Source organism: Musa acuminata, chromosome BXJ2-4 (assembly GCF_036884655.1).
Source record: "Musa acuminata AAA Group cultivar baxijiao chromosome BXJ2-4, Cavendish_Baxijiao_AAA, whole genome shotgun sequence".
NCBI classification, from domain to species: Eukaryota; Viridiplantae; Streptophyta; class Magnoliopsida; order Zingiberales; family Musaceae; genus Musa; species Musa acuminata.
The window spans coordinates 3,005,513-3,021,879 of record NC_088341.1 but is presented as its reverse complement, the minus strand read 5'-3'; the positions used below and the strand labels follow the sequence as shown (position 1 = coordinate 3,021,879).

The window sequence follows — 16,367 nt, the reverse complement described above, 5'->3', positions numbered from 1 at the left end:
GCAGGGCGGAAGTCATGGAGGTTTGATCCATTCAACGAGTTGACTTGAGAAGTCGTCCAATTAAGTGGAAGCCCAAATCTAGCGTAGATCTGAAAATTCTTGGATTTGGGAACAGAGGATTCTTTTTTCTTTCACGGTGCAGAGGATCCTTGGGATGAAAAAGGCAGGGAACAGAACCGAATCATGGCGTTTCTTGTGGTCTAAAGATGAACAGATCCAATGTTTTCATCTTCTCCTTTTATTGTTTATCATCAATTGCAACATGACAATGCTACCATATAATTTTATGACAGTAGTGTAATTGGAGGCAGAAGAACTGTGGCAATGATGTCTTTCTTTTTCATAGAACAAGAAATTATTTGTTTCGCTGTCTAGCCAAATTATCTCTTTCTCTCTCACGACACAGTTTCCATCACAGAAGGGTAGCTTTGCTTGGGATTAGTTCTTCAAAGGGACAACACAAAGCACCTACCTGTTTGCTGAGCTGCTGATACTTGTTAGTTCTGTTGTCTTTAACTATGGATCATCCATTCTTATATCTTAGATTCTGCAAGCATAACTTTTTAGAGCAAGTTTTCCATCATCATCATCAGCATCAGCATCAGCATCAATTCTAGCTCAACACCAAAGCTCTCAACATGCACATAAATCCATCCGCTAGTAATAGTACTGCATGTCAGAGTCCACAACTGACGCAGACTCATGGAGACAGGGATAAGACATCCTCCCCTATTGCGAGGTCAAGGTACGGTCTCTCCAACTGTAGCTCTCTTCTTTAAAGCGACATAAAGGAAGACACAAATGAGCCCTAAGTTTGACAGGTGCAAATCAATCTCAACTCTGTGAATATTCTCCCCTGTGAGGAGAGTTAAGAGCAATGCAAATTGTCCAAGGCAGCCATTGCTAATGTTACAGCAGTTATCGAAGTCTTAGCTACTACATGACGAGTGTAAGTGATGCATTCTTAGCATCAAATCCTTCCTTTAGACTTAGAATGCGTCCCTTACATCCATCTTCACCCAGAGGGAAAGAAAACTACAGACATTGAGAGATAGAAACACACAGAAAATATATGCCACCTAGAGATATCGGACCACGAACCTCAATTCCCCACAGTGCAACGTGAATCTCCCAAGAGCCCTGCTAGGGTGGGAAGTAGAGCAAAGGAGACGGCAGCTGCACAGCTTTCGAACCACCACTTCGTTTGTCTTCACGAGCTTGATTTCTTCATATGGATACGAGATGATGCTTTATGCAGCATCTGCATCCACCACCAGGATCACCAAACTTTGGCCAGTAAACCTTAGCCTCCATGAGGAGGAGAGCCAGCTGAACTAAGAGGAGGAAGTAGCACAGCTCAAGTTCAGCTAAAGAGCAAGAGGAGGAACGGTGTTAGGCAGGAGACAAAGTAAAGAAGATATATAAAGGAATGAATGAGAGAGAGAGAGGAATGGTGTTAGGCTTTGTTTTGGACCATAGTGTGTGGATTTTCAAGGATTCTTGGGTTGGGGGTGGGGAGCATGTCTGTGGGGAATGCAAACGCACTTGCTCGGCGTCCAAAGCACGTTGGTAGAAGAGGAGAGAGAGAGAGAGAGAGAGAGAGAGAGAGATCATATGTATGTGGGAAATAGTATCTTAAAAGGAACTAAACTAAACCATGAAAGGGAAGACATAATGGGACTTGTGTTGACTGAACAGCTAAGATTCACCCACCTTTTCATTCTGCTCAGGCTGTTGATTTGCTTCATGCATGGCTCAGTATGGCGATAGCTAATCTCGGGCGATGAGTTGCCTTTTCCCTTTCAGAACAATCTCCAGTGTAATTATGGGCAATGAGTTGTTAATTATGTGATGCTATAGTAGTACTACAGAGAAACTTGAGATTCTACTCGAGTGAGTGCCACACAACTGTCCCTTCAGAGTTGCATGACAACTCCGGTGTCTATTATATACCTTATTTGCAGAAGAGAAGAAATGCAGTAAGATTTTGTGACCTGGACTCTGCATAATTGCCATGCAAGAAGACCTTATCCTGAAAATTTAAATGCTAAACAAGGCAACAAAAATCAAGAAAAGGAAAACAAAAAAGAAAAAGGCCAAAGATTCAGCATCTAATCAAACAGATGTAAGACAAGAGATACAATCTTATGTTCACTGTGAGGCCCACCCTGGTCTCTTCTGCACATAAAGCATGCAGTCCTAGGAGTGTATGCATACAAGCCGTAGCACTGTGGCTGGAAGGATAAGTCCCTATCTGAGGACAAAAAGACTTGGACTAGTGGTCGAATTGAGAGATTCTCCCCCTCCCTTTGTTAAATCCAACACATCCCTCTTACCAAGTCCAACTTGTTCGATGGTCTCCACCACCACAATCTCATGCATGGCATGGCATGGCATGGCATGGTGTCGCCCCTTTTAATACAACTTTGCCCACCCTTCACGTCATGGGCACGCATCGTTCACGTCAAAAATGGAGTCAAGAAGAAGTAGTGATGAAAGATAAGGAAGAAGGGGTGGGGGAAATGTGTAATGTAGTCGATCATTGGGTATTGACAGGGGGCCCCAACCGGAGGAGGAGGCCTTTGGAAGCGCGCCACGTGTTGCGGGGTGCCGTGCCGCGGGGGCGACATGGAGCGGCGCGTGGGCGCTCGCGTCGATGGGCGGTGGGGATCGGTGCGCACGTCCTCCGCCCTCGCCCGACGGTGGTGGCGACCACTCACTACACTCCCCCCTAAGCCGGCCCAGATGAGGAATTTATTTTTATTTTTTAATTAAGCCTTCCATCCAAATATTATTAATATTTGATTTTTACCGTACTCCAACTTCTGAACAATGATATTAATATTATTAATATTTTTACCGTATTTCAAATAATATTCTTATGAACAATGATATACAAAAATTAAATTATGTATCATTATAATATTTTCAAATAGTATTTTTATGGAGGTATTAAGCATATTATAATCTTATTAAAAAATAATATAACTTATATAGTAGTTAACCAGTTGGCCTTATAGACTGGATCAAGACCAATACCAAGACAGAAATTTTTTGATCTATCTTATAAAGACATTTTGGGAACACATGGAAAGATGAATCATTGATGGAGAAAAATAAAAATGAGAGTAACAATCGAGAAAAGTCTAAAATGAGAGGTTTTTCTTCAGAATTTATCTAATAAATATATATTTATTATTTACTAAAAATTCTAAAAAAAATTGATAATTAAACTTATTCAGCACCCTCCATCACAATTAAGCATATTTATGTAAGAAATTACTTTTACATTTCATACCAAGAACAAGAAAAAAAATTAAAAAAATAAGTGGGACAGAAATAAGAGAAAGAAAGAATTAAAAAATATATATATATTATTTATTATATATTAATTAATTCGTATGGAGTTTAGGTTCGATAATCCAACAGTCTGATGGAAGAATTATGATTTTTTTTCTATGATAAACATAATTTTAAAAAAAATTAATATATTTTTTTATTGTAATTTTAAAGTATCTAAAATGAAAAGTTAAAATAAAAAGACGATTGCTCGGAAGTTTTCACATCACGAAGTGTGGACATCATAGTTGTGATCAAAGTATGCAATACCGTATCATATCGGTATTTCGAGGTTGACTCGGTACGGCATAGTATCACATGTACCGTACCGATACAGTACTATAGCACGATCCGTCCGGTAGTGGACGATCCGCATATTGATAACCTATCGGATCGATACGTACCGCTCATATCGGACAGTACGATTCAGTATGACAGATCTTGGTTGTGGTAACCTTGCTTTTCCTCAATAGACAACGAGAGAATGAGAGAACGAAAAGGGAAGAAAAAGGAGAGAAAGAGGATTGAAACTGTAGAAGTCAGAAATGGATACTCAGAAGGAGAGTGAAGGAGCAAATAAAAATAGGTGAAGGAGCAAATAAAAATAGGTCTACTTAAGAAGAGGAGACTTAAATTAAACTTAAAATTAAGAAAGAGATATATTATAAATCAAGTGAATATATTATATATATATATATATATATATATATATGTATATAAGTGTTTTTTGAAATATTATATTATATTGCCTGCCTTAAAATGTGGTTCTACTAAAACATACATAAATTGTGAGCTTTTGAAGTCTTAAATCAGGACGCCATTAATTAAAAGCTTTTGATAGCCTTAGGTTTCAAGCGACTCTGTCGAGGAACTCCTTGTATTTGGAATCAAAAGCATGCACTCAACTGTTCCATATATCTATGATCTGATGCGCTCAACTCATTTAGCAGAATCATTTTTATTTTCCTAGGAGAACATCCTTTGTGAACTGATAACACAACAAGAAACGTTTATTAGAATCACCGAACATGAAACACTACAATCGATACACCCTTTTAGAGAGATAGAAGCAACATCAACACGACGGTGTAGTCTTCAACAAAGCATGAAATATTGGTGCAGTACATGATCGATGGGCAGCAGCACGGCTTCAGGGATTGTTGAAGGGAGGGTCAGGGTGATGGTTGGCGTCTGGCGCCGGCGGTGTCAAAGGAGACACCCTTGCAAGGCCGTAGATGACACCTTCGGGTTGCACCGTAGCCCCATCTCGACCTGAACGAACACATGAACAACATCAACATTTTGAGCAGGACTTCCATCGAATACGTGGAGGATATCGCCATGAATCTGATGAACCATGATACGCAATGCATGTTGCAGATTGAGAAAGATACCAACCTTTCTCTCGCACGCCATGGGTGGGCGTCTCCCGGGAGCTCGTGGTGGTCATGGAAGCGAAGAGAAGCCCGAGGACAAGAAATACGATGGTGGGAGAAGAAAGCTTCATGCTTGAGAACCTGTGGAACCGCGCTTAATTTGTGTGCTTTGGTGATGGAAACGCTTTGGCCCTTTTCTGGTGGTGTGGCTTCCGTGATGCGCTAGGAAATGAAATGGTAAGAATAAATACTACTTTTCCTGCCCAATTAAAGAAGAAGAATTCTTCACCTTCTTCTATTAGCATTTAAGATGTGCTTTGGTGTCTAATGGTGAATTTTAACTTTATTCTGTTTACACTTTTTCTAATTTAGGAAGTAATACATTATGATTGTGTGATATGTTAGACAGCTCGAAATTAATCAGATTTCGATTTTTGAACTGATAGAGAACTCTAATGTCAAGAATGAAGTGGTTCGATAAAGTCTCCAGCAAAAACTTAAAGATTATTCTGATGCTTAAATCGATCGATAGATAAATCTAAAATTTTAAAAATTAAAACGATTATTGTATGTTGAAATTAGCTCGAGAAAAACACCTAATAAGTTTAAAACGAGGGATGACCATCAAAACTAAATGAATAAAGCAAGACGATAGTTTAAAACGTGAAATAGTATAATAAGTTGATTATTATGTGTACGTGGAAAAAAATTATGTAATCTTAATTATTAAATGTTAGTCAAGGTGCTTGTAAATTATATAAAAAAATTGTTGGCAAGTCTCATTACCTTAGAATAATATATTCTTATAAAAGGTAATAGTATTAAGGACAATATCCTCTAATTGAGGAGATTTCTGAGTCTTTATTTGATTCTAAATATAAAAAACCCTTATATTAACGTTTGGAAAAGGCTTATAACATACTTTCTTGTATTGTTATGGTTTGTTTTATTAATGTGGAATCTTGATTTTTATGAAAAAAAATAGTGAATGGACTAGATAAGGAGATCTTTTATCCTTACCTTCCTATTTTGATTATTAAATTCTATATAAAATAAAATTTTTAAATGTTTACGAGAGTACGAGGATCAGTGGTTGATTCATGCTAATGAATCTCATGACACACTTCTTAAAGTCATGAGCGTTAGAATCTTAGATTTTGATGACGAAATCAATTGATGAATTTATGATTTAATCTATGTTTTAAGTGACACAGGACTATCTTCAATCAGAAAATATAAATCGATTAAAGTAGGAAGAATCAAATGTTGGGTCGGAGTGAACATGTCAGAAGATTGGACGTCGACCCGAGGATTGATCGACTTGTCGACAGAAGGACTTCGTGTCGTGAGTTCTGGCATCGGGCCGAAGGATCGGATATTGTGCCAAGGAGATCGGAAGTTACGGGGGTCAACATGCCAATTAGGTAATACGTCGAAGGATCGGATAGAGCATCGGATGAACCAATGACATGCTGGACAATATAAGATTCAAATCAATTATGTCTAAATCAAGTTAGTTTAGAGTGTAATTGAGTCTGTTTTTGGGTGTAACTATACTAATTCAATTAGGGGCTCATTGGGCCTGAGTTAAGACTCTTTTGGGCCAAAGCGGAAGGCTCATTCGGTCATCCAAGATTAGGTAGAACTACCTATGAGCTAGAAAAGTTAAGAGCACACTTTTTCTAGTTATTGGGCGGTAGTATCGCCAGACTGGACGGTGGTACTGTCCAAACACAGTCTCTCAAACTATGTCAGGCAATGGTACCGTCAGACTGAGTAGTGGTACCATACAGTGTTAGTGCTGCAGGCGGTGGTACTGCTAGGACTCCATTTTTGAAGTCATTTAGGGTCTATAAATACCCCAACTATTCTTTATTGGAGTAGTAATGAATTTGAGTAGAAAAGGGGGGAAAATATACTTGAGAAAAAAAGTGTTGTAATCTATCTAAAGTTAGTGAGTATCTTCCTCCTAGAATTAGAAGGTCTCTGAGGGAGGAGTGAGGTCTAAAAGAGAGAGATGTAAAAGTTCTCTTCTGAACAAAAGGAGAAGGAGTTGTAAGGGTAGTTGATCTTCGCCCATTAAAAGAAGATCGGTAGTGGAAACCGATGGCCTCGAGTGAAGAGGAATCGGGAGTGGATGTAAGTCACGATGATCGAACCACTATAAATCTAGTTTGTATTTACTTTAAGCTTTTTATTTTCATTACAAACTGATTTTTAACATCTTTCTGATATGATTTCATAGAAAGAAAATTTTAAACCGACGTGATTTTATATAAACACTAATTCATCAACAAACATATTGAACATTGAGGAATTGACAAGTTGTTCCTGGTAGGGTAATCCTTATTAGTTATATGTTATTTATTATACTAATAAATTTTCTTCTTGTTACAAGAAGATTATAAGGCATTTTCTACAATGGCATAACTAAGACAATCTTGCTTGCAATGAAAATGCTAAATTAAACTAGTGAGGGTTAGGGTGAAGTCTTCATATTTTCAAGTTTTTGAGCATTTAAATATTACTGCATATAGGTTAAAGTTTTCACCAAAAATATGAATACATTTTCACTTGAAAAAAATAATTTTCAATTAATTATTACATATTTTTAATTCCATTTGTTGCATTGGTCCACTCTGATACTAATTATCATAACCCAATTTGATAAGATAATTAACTAATTAAACTATTTGGCCAAAATGCTTGGGTCTATGCTTTTTATCCACTTTTAACATGGGAGTAAACCAAGGTGTTACATGAGGAAATATATTCAACAATCCAATACTATCCATCAAATTTTGGATCTATGAGATCTTCAACTTGCCATTATTCACCTTCTTCTGTGAGCTTTTAGGATGTCCCTTGGTGTTTAATGGGGAAATTTGATTGTATCTCTAATTAAGGAAGTTTAGAATTGTTATGATATATTATAATTGTCTGATATGGCAGATAGTCCAAAATTAATCCCAGTTCGATGTTTTAACCTATTAGCAAACCAAAGGGTTAATATAAAATTGGTTCAACAAGTTCTCCAACAAAACTAAATTAAAATCTCTGAAATGTATGTCAATAGAATGAGTGTGTATGTTAAAACTACATTGATAATGACACTTCAAACTTTTAAAGTGGGTTTTTTTTTGTAATAATTTAAAATGTGGGAAGGTCCGATGAATCGCTAGACATTATGATTATCATCATTGTGACTTGCGTTAATAAGATAGAGAGTACAATCCGTATATTGGACTGGATACTCGAGATGGTACCATAATGATCGATTAAGTATCATACTAATAAAATATCTAACATGACACGACATGATACTAGATCATCAATATATTAGACAACCTTATCAGATTGAGGAAGAAATATAACTTTCTTAATTTTACAACAAATTTTAAGCCTTTTTTGGTTGATTAATATTAAATAGTGGATCACCATCAAAACTAAGTAAATAAATGAAGGTTATCGTAATGTGAAAATATTATAATAAGTTGATTATTATGTGTAGGAGAAAAGATTTTATGCAATGTCACTTATAAAATGTTAGTCAATGTGCTTGTAAATTACATAAAAACATTATTGCCTAGTCTCATTGCCTTATAATAATATATTCTTATAGAAGGTATAACTCATAAAATTTCTCAGTCCTCGAACTTCTCATACCTTCACTCTTACCATTCCTTACAACCATAGTATTTATTTATAATGGAATCAATTTCATGGGAAAGGTATGTCTTTTTGGGCTTTTATGATTTTCTTTTTTCAAAATTCTCTTGATAAGATACTAAAATAATTTCTCGGATTAGATAGATGCATAGTATGTATCAGTCTACGTGGCATATCTTTGCCAAAAAGGTTCCAACACAAACTACCTTACCAACCTTGGTGAAGTTTCAGGTATTTTTACAAACAATGACATGTAAAAAAATTAATTTTTATACCATTAAATAATTTAAATAAGGTTATGGTGTTTTGATGGAGGTACCAAAAAATATTGTCATACGATTCAAAAATAATATAAGTTGTATTGCAGTAAACTAGTTCACTTTATCTTATCATGGGCATTTTGGAAACACATGGAATGATGAGGCATTGATGGGGAAAAATAAAATTGAGTGTACCAATGTATCTTTTTTTCTTCAAAAATATTACTTCAAAACATACTTTATAACAATTAAACATATTCAGCACCCTCTTTATTTATGTTATGATTAAGTCAGACACTAAGAGGGGATAAATTAATACTTTTAATAAAAATATCAGTTTTAAAAAATCTTAATTTGATGAAAATGATAATAAAAGTATAATTGACTTAGAGTTAGTAAATGAACTAAGTAATTAACTTAGAATGTAATAGCAATGAATCGTAGAAAGAAAGTACAAACCAGATTTATAGTGGTTCGATCGTTGTGATCTACGTCCACTCCCAATTTCTCTTCTGTTGACGCTATCGACATTCACTAACGGTTTTCTTTTAATGGTCGAAGACCAACTATCCTCTTACAACTCTTTTTCCTTTTCACAGACTTAGGAGACAACCTTTATAAGCCTCACACATCTCTTATACTAAACTTGAAACTTAAAAGGAGGAGGATAATTTTGTTGAATCTCGTATTTTGATGATGAAACTACTTGATATATGTTTATGATTTAATCTGCGTTTTGAGTGACGCAGCATGCCTCGATCAGGATGAGACAGTTAAAGCAGGAAAATCATGTTGTGCCGGAGGAACATGTCAGAAGATTGGACGTCGGGCCGGTGGATCGGTCGACGTATCGACAGAAGGCTTCGGGCCGTGGACTCGGGCATCGGGCCAAGAAGAGCGGGTATTGTGCCAAGGATATCGGAGTTGCGGAGTCAACTGGCCGATTGGGCAATAGGCTGCAGGAAAGGACGATGCGCCGAAGAATCGGACGAAGCGTCGAGGGACCAATGACATGCCGGACAACTTGGTTAATTGCTTAGGATTAATTGTCTCTATCGAAGTTTTTGTTTTGAGTGTGCAGGATTAACTACGATGAAAGTTAGACAAGCAGCAGGAGTTGCGCCGGAGTCAAGTTCATGATCACGTTGGGAGTTCGAGAGTTCGACGGAAGTTCGGACGGTCGTCGGAGGTTCTGCGAGAACAGATCCGAGAAGTCCAGAAGCTTGCCAAGCGAAGCTCGTCGGAACTTGCCAAGTGGATCGTCGCAAAGTCCAGGAGTTTGCCGGAAGTCCGCAGGAGCATCACCGAGGGTTCATCGGATGATCGACGGAAGTTCGCCGGAAACTCGCCGGAAGAAGCGATTGACGCACCGAAGCAAAGCTGCAGAAATTGTCTTAGATCTAATCGTAGTTAGCACGTTGATTAAGTTGGAAAATGGGAGGTGATCCCATTAGCTTAATCTTGGGGCAATTGGGCCCCTGAAAGACTGAAATTGGGCCGAATGGAGCTAACCATTCGGACCCTGATTGCACCAAGAGGTGGCACCGCCTGGGCTAAGCCTCCCAGCGAGACTGGGTGGTGCAACCTCCCCAGCCAGGAGGTGGCACCGCCTGAGCTCAGTCTTCGAGCTAGACTGGGCGGTGCAACCTCCCTGACAGAGAGGTGGCACCGCCTGAGCTCAGTCTTCGAGCTAGACTGGGCGGTGAAACCTCCCTGACAGAGAGGTGGCACCGCCTGAGCTCGGTCTTCGAGCAAGACTGGGCGGTGCAACCTCCCTGACAGAGAGGTGGCACCGCCTGAGCTCGGTCTTCGAGCTCTGGCAGAGAGGTGCAACCGCCTCAGTCAAGAGGTGGCACCGCCTGGGCTCAGTCTTCGAGCTCTGCCAAGCGGTACAACCTCTCCAGTCAAGAGGTGCAACCGCCTGATCCCGGAATTCCGGGATTTGATCATTTTGAGCTCCAAATTTGAATTGGGTTGGGGCCTATAAATACCCCACCCATTCAGCACTGAATAGATACAGATCCACACCGAATTCTTGATCTTTTCAGTGATTCTAAGAGCTCAAATTTGTGTAAAGTCCAAAAGTTCTCCTCTTTTCTGTTCTTCAAGTCTTGAGTTGTAAAGAGAGGAGAGAAAGGATCTGTAAGGGTTGTCTCCTTAGCCCGTCAAAAGGAGAGAAACTGTAAAAGGGCAGTTGGCCTTCGCCTATTGAAGGAAGGCCCCTAGTTGACGTCGGTGACCTCGCCGGTGGAGGAAGCCAAAAGTGGAGTAGGTCAAGACTGACCGAACCACTCTAAATCTCTGGTTTGCGTTTATTTTGAGCACTTTATCATTACTGCAAACCTTCTACATAGCTACTGCTCTCTGCGCTTTTACGAACAAGTTTCTAAGTTCTAATCTTTCTGAATCTGCATTCAGACGTCAAAAGGTGTTTTCGTACGATCTTTACATTGCAGCTTACATTTACGTCTTGAATCTGTTTATAACTGCGAACTGTCTTCTGCGCTTTTACGAACGAGTTTCTTTGCAGTTTACATTTACATTTTGATTCTATTTATAACTGCAAACTGTCTTCTGCAATTTTACGAACGAGTTTCAACATTTAGACGTAAAACTGCATTTAGACGTAAATCGGCTTTCCTCGCACAATCATCAGATTTCAGTTTACGATTACGTCTTGATTTCAACTGCATACTGCCTTCTGCGAGTATACAAACGAGTTTCAAAGTTCAGACGTAAATCTGCGTTTAAGACGTAAATCTGCGTTTAGACGTAAATCTGCGTTTAGACGTAAATCTGCTTTTTGCAGATTACTTTTTGAGCTGTACAATAGCAGCACATTATACTTCTGCTTAAACTGCGCTTAGACGCAAACTGTGTTTAGACGCAAACTGCGCTTAGACGCAATCTGCGCTTAGACGCAAACTACGCTTAGACGCAATCTGAGTTTAGACGCAATCTGCATTTAGACGCAAACTGCGTTTAGACGCTAACTGTGTTTAAACGTAAACTGCACTTAATCATAAGTAATCTTAGAATCGGCTTTTGCATCAAAATAGTTTTTATCGAACGAACGCAGCTTTCGTTTTTAATCGCTGAAAAATTTTCGCTGCACTAATTCACCCCCCCCCCCCTCTTAGTGCTCTCGATCCTAACAAATTTAGTACTTTTTCAACTCAGAATAACAATGTTTTGTTTTCTTACTTATTCATGCAAGACGAGCTGGGGTATTTATAGACCACAAATGGTTTCAAAAATAGAATAAAAAAAGGTATCATCCTGGGTTTCTCAGTTCCTAATGGTACCACCATCATTATTGGCCGGTACCACCTCTTGACAGATTGATAACTAGCGATACCACCACTTGTTAGTCTGACACTGGGCATTATCACCACTCAGTCTGACACTGATATTAGGTGGTATCAACACCCAGTCTGACGGTACCATCGACACAGTCTTAAAGACTATTTGGGTAGTACCACCGTCGAGACAACTTGAGAGGCCGAGTCCTAAGCGGTGCCACCACTTGGGCTTGCTGCATGGGCCTCACTTGGCCCAAAACAGCTTCAACTTAGGCCCAATGGGCCCATAATTGAGTTGAAATTGTTTCATCCCAATACCAACTCAATTAGACCTAAACTAACTCAATCTAGGCACAATTGATTACAAACGCGAATCCTATGTAGTCCGGTATGTCATTGGTTCATCCGATGCTTCGTTTGATCATTCAGTGCATCCTCCTCTCTTTTGGCATATTGCTTAATCGGTATATTGGCCCTTGCAACTTCCGATCCCCTTGGCACAATGTTTGATCATTCGGCCCGATGCCTGAACTCATGAAACAAAGTCATTTTACCGGTACGTCGATCGATCTTCCAGCTCGACGTCCAATCTCCTGACATATTTCACTCTGACCCAATGTTTGATTCTTCTTGTGTCAATCAATTTAACTTTCTTTGATCGAGGTTAGTCCTATGTCACTCAAAATGCTGATTATATCATAACTTTATCAATTAGTTTCATCATCAAAATTGCACATTTTATACATGGAATTAATCATATTCGTGAAACAATTTACCTTTACGTTTCATACATGTGGATTAAGAACAAGAGAAAAAGTTTAATAAAAACAAGTGGTAAATAAATAAAAAAAATAAAGAATAAAAAATATATACTTATTTATTATTTTCTAAATATTTAATAATAAAAAATGATAAAATATCAAGGTATAATAAAGTCTATCAACGAGTGTTTGGTATAAATGAACCAAGGTGATAGGCAAAAGATACTATTTATTTCGAAGACATATAGACAATTCTAGGTTTTTTTAAAGGAAGAAGATCATGTTGTTCATGCTTCATCAAGCTTTAAATTTGAAGGGAGAAGATCATGTTGTTCATGCTTCATCATACTATTTATTGCGAATGCTAGGTTTTAAATTTGAAGGGAGAAGATAATTGAATTAGAAGATCATGTTGTTCATGTTTCATCATGCTTTTTTTAAAATTTTATGTATATATATATATATATATATATATATATAATGTTTTATTGAAAATTATATTGCATGCAGTGCAATGTGGTATTACTAAAACGTACATAAATTGATAGCTTTTGATAGCCTTTGCTTTCAAGCGACTGTATCGAGGAACTTGTCTTTGGAATTAGATGCGTGCACTCAACTCTTCCATGTATGTATGATCAGATGCGCTCAACTCATTTAGCAGAATCATTTTTATTTTCCTGGGAGAACATCCTTTGTGAACCGATAACACATCACAAAACAATTACTAGAATCACCGAACATTTCCATCAATACACCCTTCTAGAGAGAGAGAGAAAGAGAGAAGCAACATCAACACGACGGTGTAGTCTTCAACAAAGCATGAAATATTGGTGCAGTACATGATCGATGGGCAGCAGCATGGCTTCAGGGATTGTTGAAGGGAGGGTCACGGTGATGGTTGGCGTTTGGCGCCGGTGGTGTAAAAGGAGACACCCTTGCAAGGCCGAAGACGACGCCTTCGGATTGCACCGTAGCCCCATCTCGACCTGAACGAACACATGAACAACATCAACATTTTGAGCAGGACTTCCATCGAATACGTGGAGTATCGATATCCCCATGCATATAATGAACCATGATGAGCGATGCATGTTGCAGATTGAGAAACAGACCAACCTTTCTCTCGCACGCCATGGGTGGGCGTCTCCCGGGAGCTCGTGGTGGCCATGGAAGCGAAGAGAAGCCCGAGGACAAGAAAGATGATGGTGGGAGAAGAAAGCTTCATGCTTGAGAAACTGGAAACGCTATAGTTTCGGTGATGCCCCAGGATTTGACATGTCACGAATATATACTACTTTCGCTAACGTTGCTTGCCCAATTAAAGAAGAATTCACCTACCTCTGTTATAATATTTTAAATAGGGTTATGGTGTTTTGATAGAGGTACCAAAAAATACTGTAATACTATTCATAAATAATATAAACTGGTTCACTTGATGAACTGATCAAATAGAAAGGCACAAGTTTTTTGGTCTGTTGGGCATTTTGGAAACACATAGAATGATGGGGCATTGATTGGGAAAAATGTTTTATATAAAATGAATGATAGTTAAACATAATTCAGCACCCTCTTTAAACATTGAATTACATGTATTGGTGAAACAATTATTTACTTTTATATTCCATACATGTGTACTAAGAACAAGAGAAAAAATATTTAAGAAAACAAGTGGCATACAAAAGCGAAAAAGGAAGAATAAACAATATATATATATATACTTATTTATTATTTACTACATGTTTAATAATAAATAATATGATAAAATATCTAGATATAATATAGGCTATCAACGAGTGCCTCGTATCGATCGACAACGACCATTGAGACATTCAACAACTCTGGTGAATGCTAGGTTTTAATTTGAAATTAAAAGATCATGTTCTTCATGTTTCATCAAGCAATCTGTATATATATATGATAGCCTTAGCTTTCAAGCGACTCTATCGAGGAACTCCTTGTATTTGGAATCAAATGCGCGCACTCAAACTGTTCCATATATGTATGATCTGATGCACTCAACTCATTTAGCAGAATCATTTTTATTTTCCTAGAGGAACATCCTTTGAGAAATGATAACACATCAAGAAACATTTATTAGGATCACCGAACATGAAACACTACAATCAATACACCCTTTTGGAGAGAGAGAAGCAGCATCAGCACAACGGTGTAGTCTTCAACAAAGCATGAAATATATTGGTGCAGTACATGATCGATGGGCAGCAGCACGGCTTCAGGGATTGTTGAAGGGAGGGTCAGGGTGATGGTTGGCCTCTGGCGCCGGTGGTGTCAAAGGAGACTCCCTTGCAAGGCCGTAGATGACGCCTTCGGGTTGCACCATAGCCCTATCTCTACCTGAACACATGAACAACATCAACATTTTGAGGAGGACTTCCATGATAAGCAATGCATGTTACGTATTGCGAAAGAGACCAACCTTTCTCTAGCACGCCATGGGCAGGCATCTCCCGGGAGCTCGTGACGGTCATGGAAGCGAAGAGAAGCCCGAGGACAAGAAAGATAATGGTGGAAGAAGAAAGCTTCATTCTGGAGAACCTGTGGAACCGAGCTTAGTTTGTGCGCTTTGGTGATGGAAACGCCCAGCAAATGAAATGGAAAGATTAAATTCTGCTTCTCCTAACGTTGCTTGCCCAATTAAAGAAGAATCCACCTTCTTCTTTTAGCTTTTAAGATGTTGTGCCTTGGTGTCTGATCTAATGGTGAATTTTAACTATTTATTTTGTTTATGTTTTTCTAAATTAAGGAAGTTCGGAATTGTTACGATAGATTATAATTATGTGATGCGGTAGAAGACAGTCCAAAATTAATCCGAGTTCAATATTTGAACCTAAAAAAAAAACTCTAATGTCAAGATTGAAGTGGCTCGACAAAAACTACACAATAAAAATATATATAATGCTAAAATCAATAGATAAATTAATGTGCTATTGTTATCCTTAATGTGACTTGCATTAATGAGGTGAAGTGCAGGAGCATGTGTTGGATTGGGAACCCATCTAGTTGTTGTTGATGTTCGTAAGACATGATGGTCGATTGACATGTTAGATTAATGAAACATTCGACGTGACTTAAATGTGGTATTAGATTATCCATGTGATAGATACTCCAATACAAAATAAAATAAAATAAAATAATTAAGAAAGGAATATATATTTCTTCTTTTTATAAATTTAAATTTTTTTAAGCTTGTTAATATTAAATGGTGGATCATAATGAAAAATTTTATACAATGTTACTTATAAAATATTAGTCAATGTGCTTATAAATTACATAAAAACATCATCCCCTAATCTCATTTCCTTAGAAGAATATATTCTTATAAAAGGTATTTTATGAAGGACAGTATCATGCTCCAACTTCTCATCCCTTCACTCTTCTATTCCTTATCACTATAGTATTTATAATCAAATCTACTTCAAGGGTAAAGATGTCTTTTTGGACTTTTTGATGTATTTTCTCCTTCAAAATACTCTTGAAAGGATAATAAAAAAATTTCTCAGGTTAGATCGATGAATAAGATATATCAGACTACATGATAATTTTTTGCAAAACCAGTCTATAAGAGACATAAAATTCAATGCAAACTACTTTACTAACATTTGTAATGTTTCAAACAGGTATTCTTATAAACAATGG

The 16,367-nt window shown here is 37.8% G+C and overlaps 1 long non-coding RNA gene across 1 annotated transcript; it reads right to left on the bottom strand.

Annotated features, from left to right (window-relative positions):
• Positions 1 to 13,363: 13,363 nt before the first annotated feature.
• On the bottom strand, positions 13,364 to 13,961 carry LOC135608904 (uncharacterized). The gene is made up of 2 exons (XR_010485639.1): positions 13,827 to 13,961; positions 13,364 to 13,696 (listed from the first exon to the last, which is right to left on the bottom strand). It is a non-coding gene; the product is annotated as an uncharacterized LOC135608904 (long non-coding RNA).
• Positions 13,962 to 16,367: the final 2,406 nt, after the last annotated feature.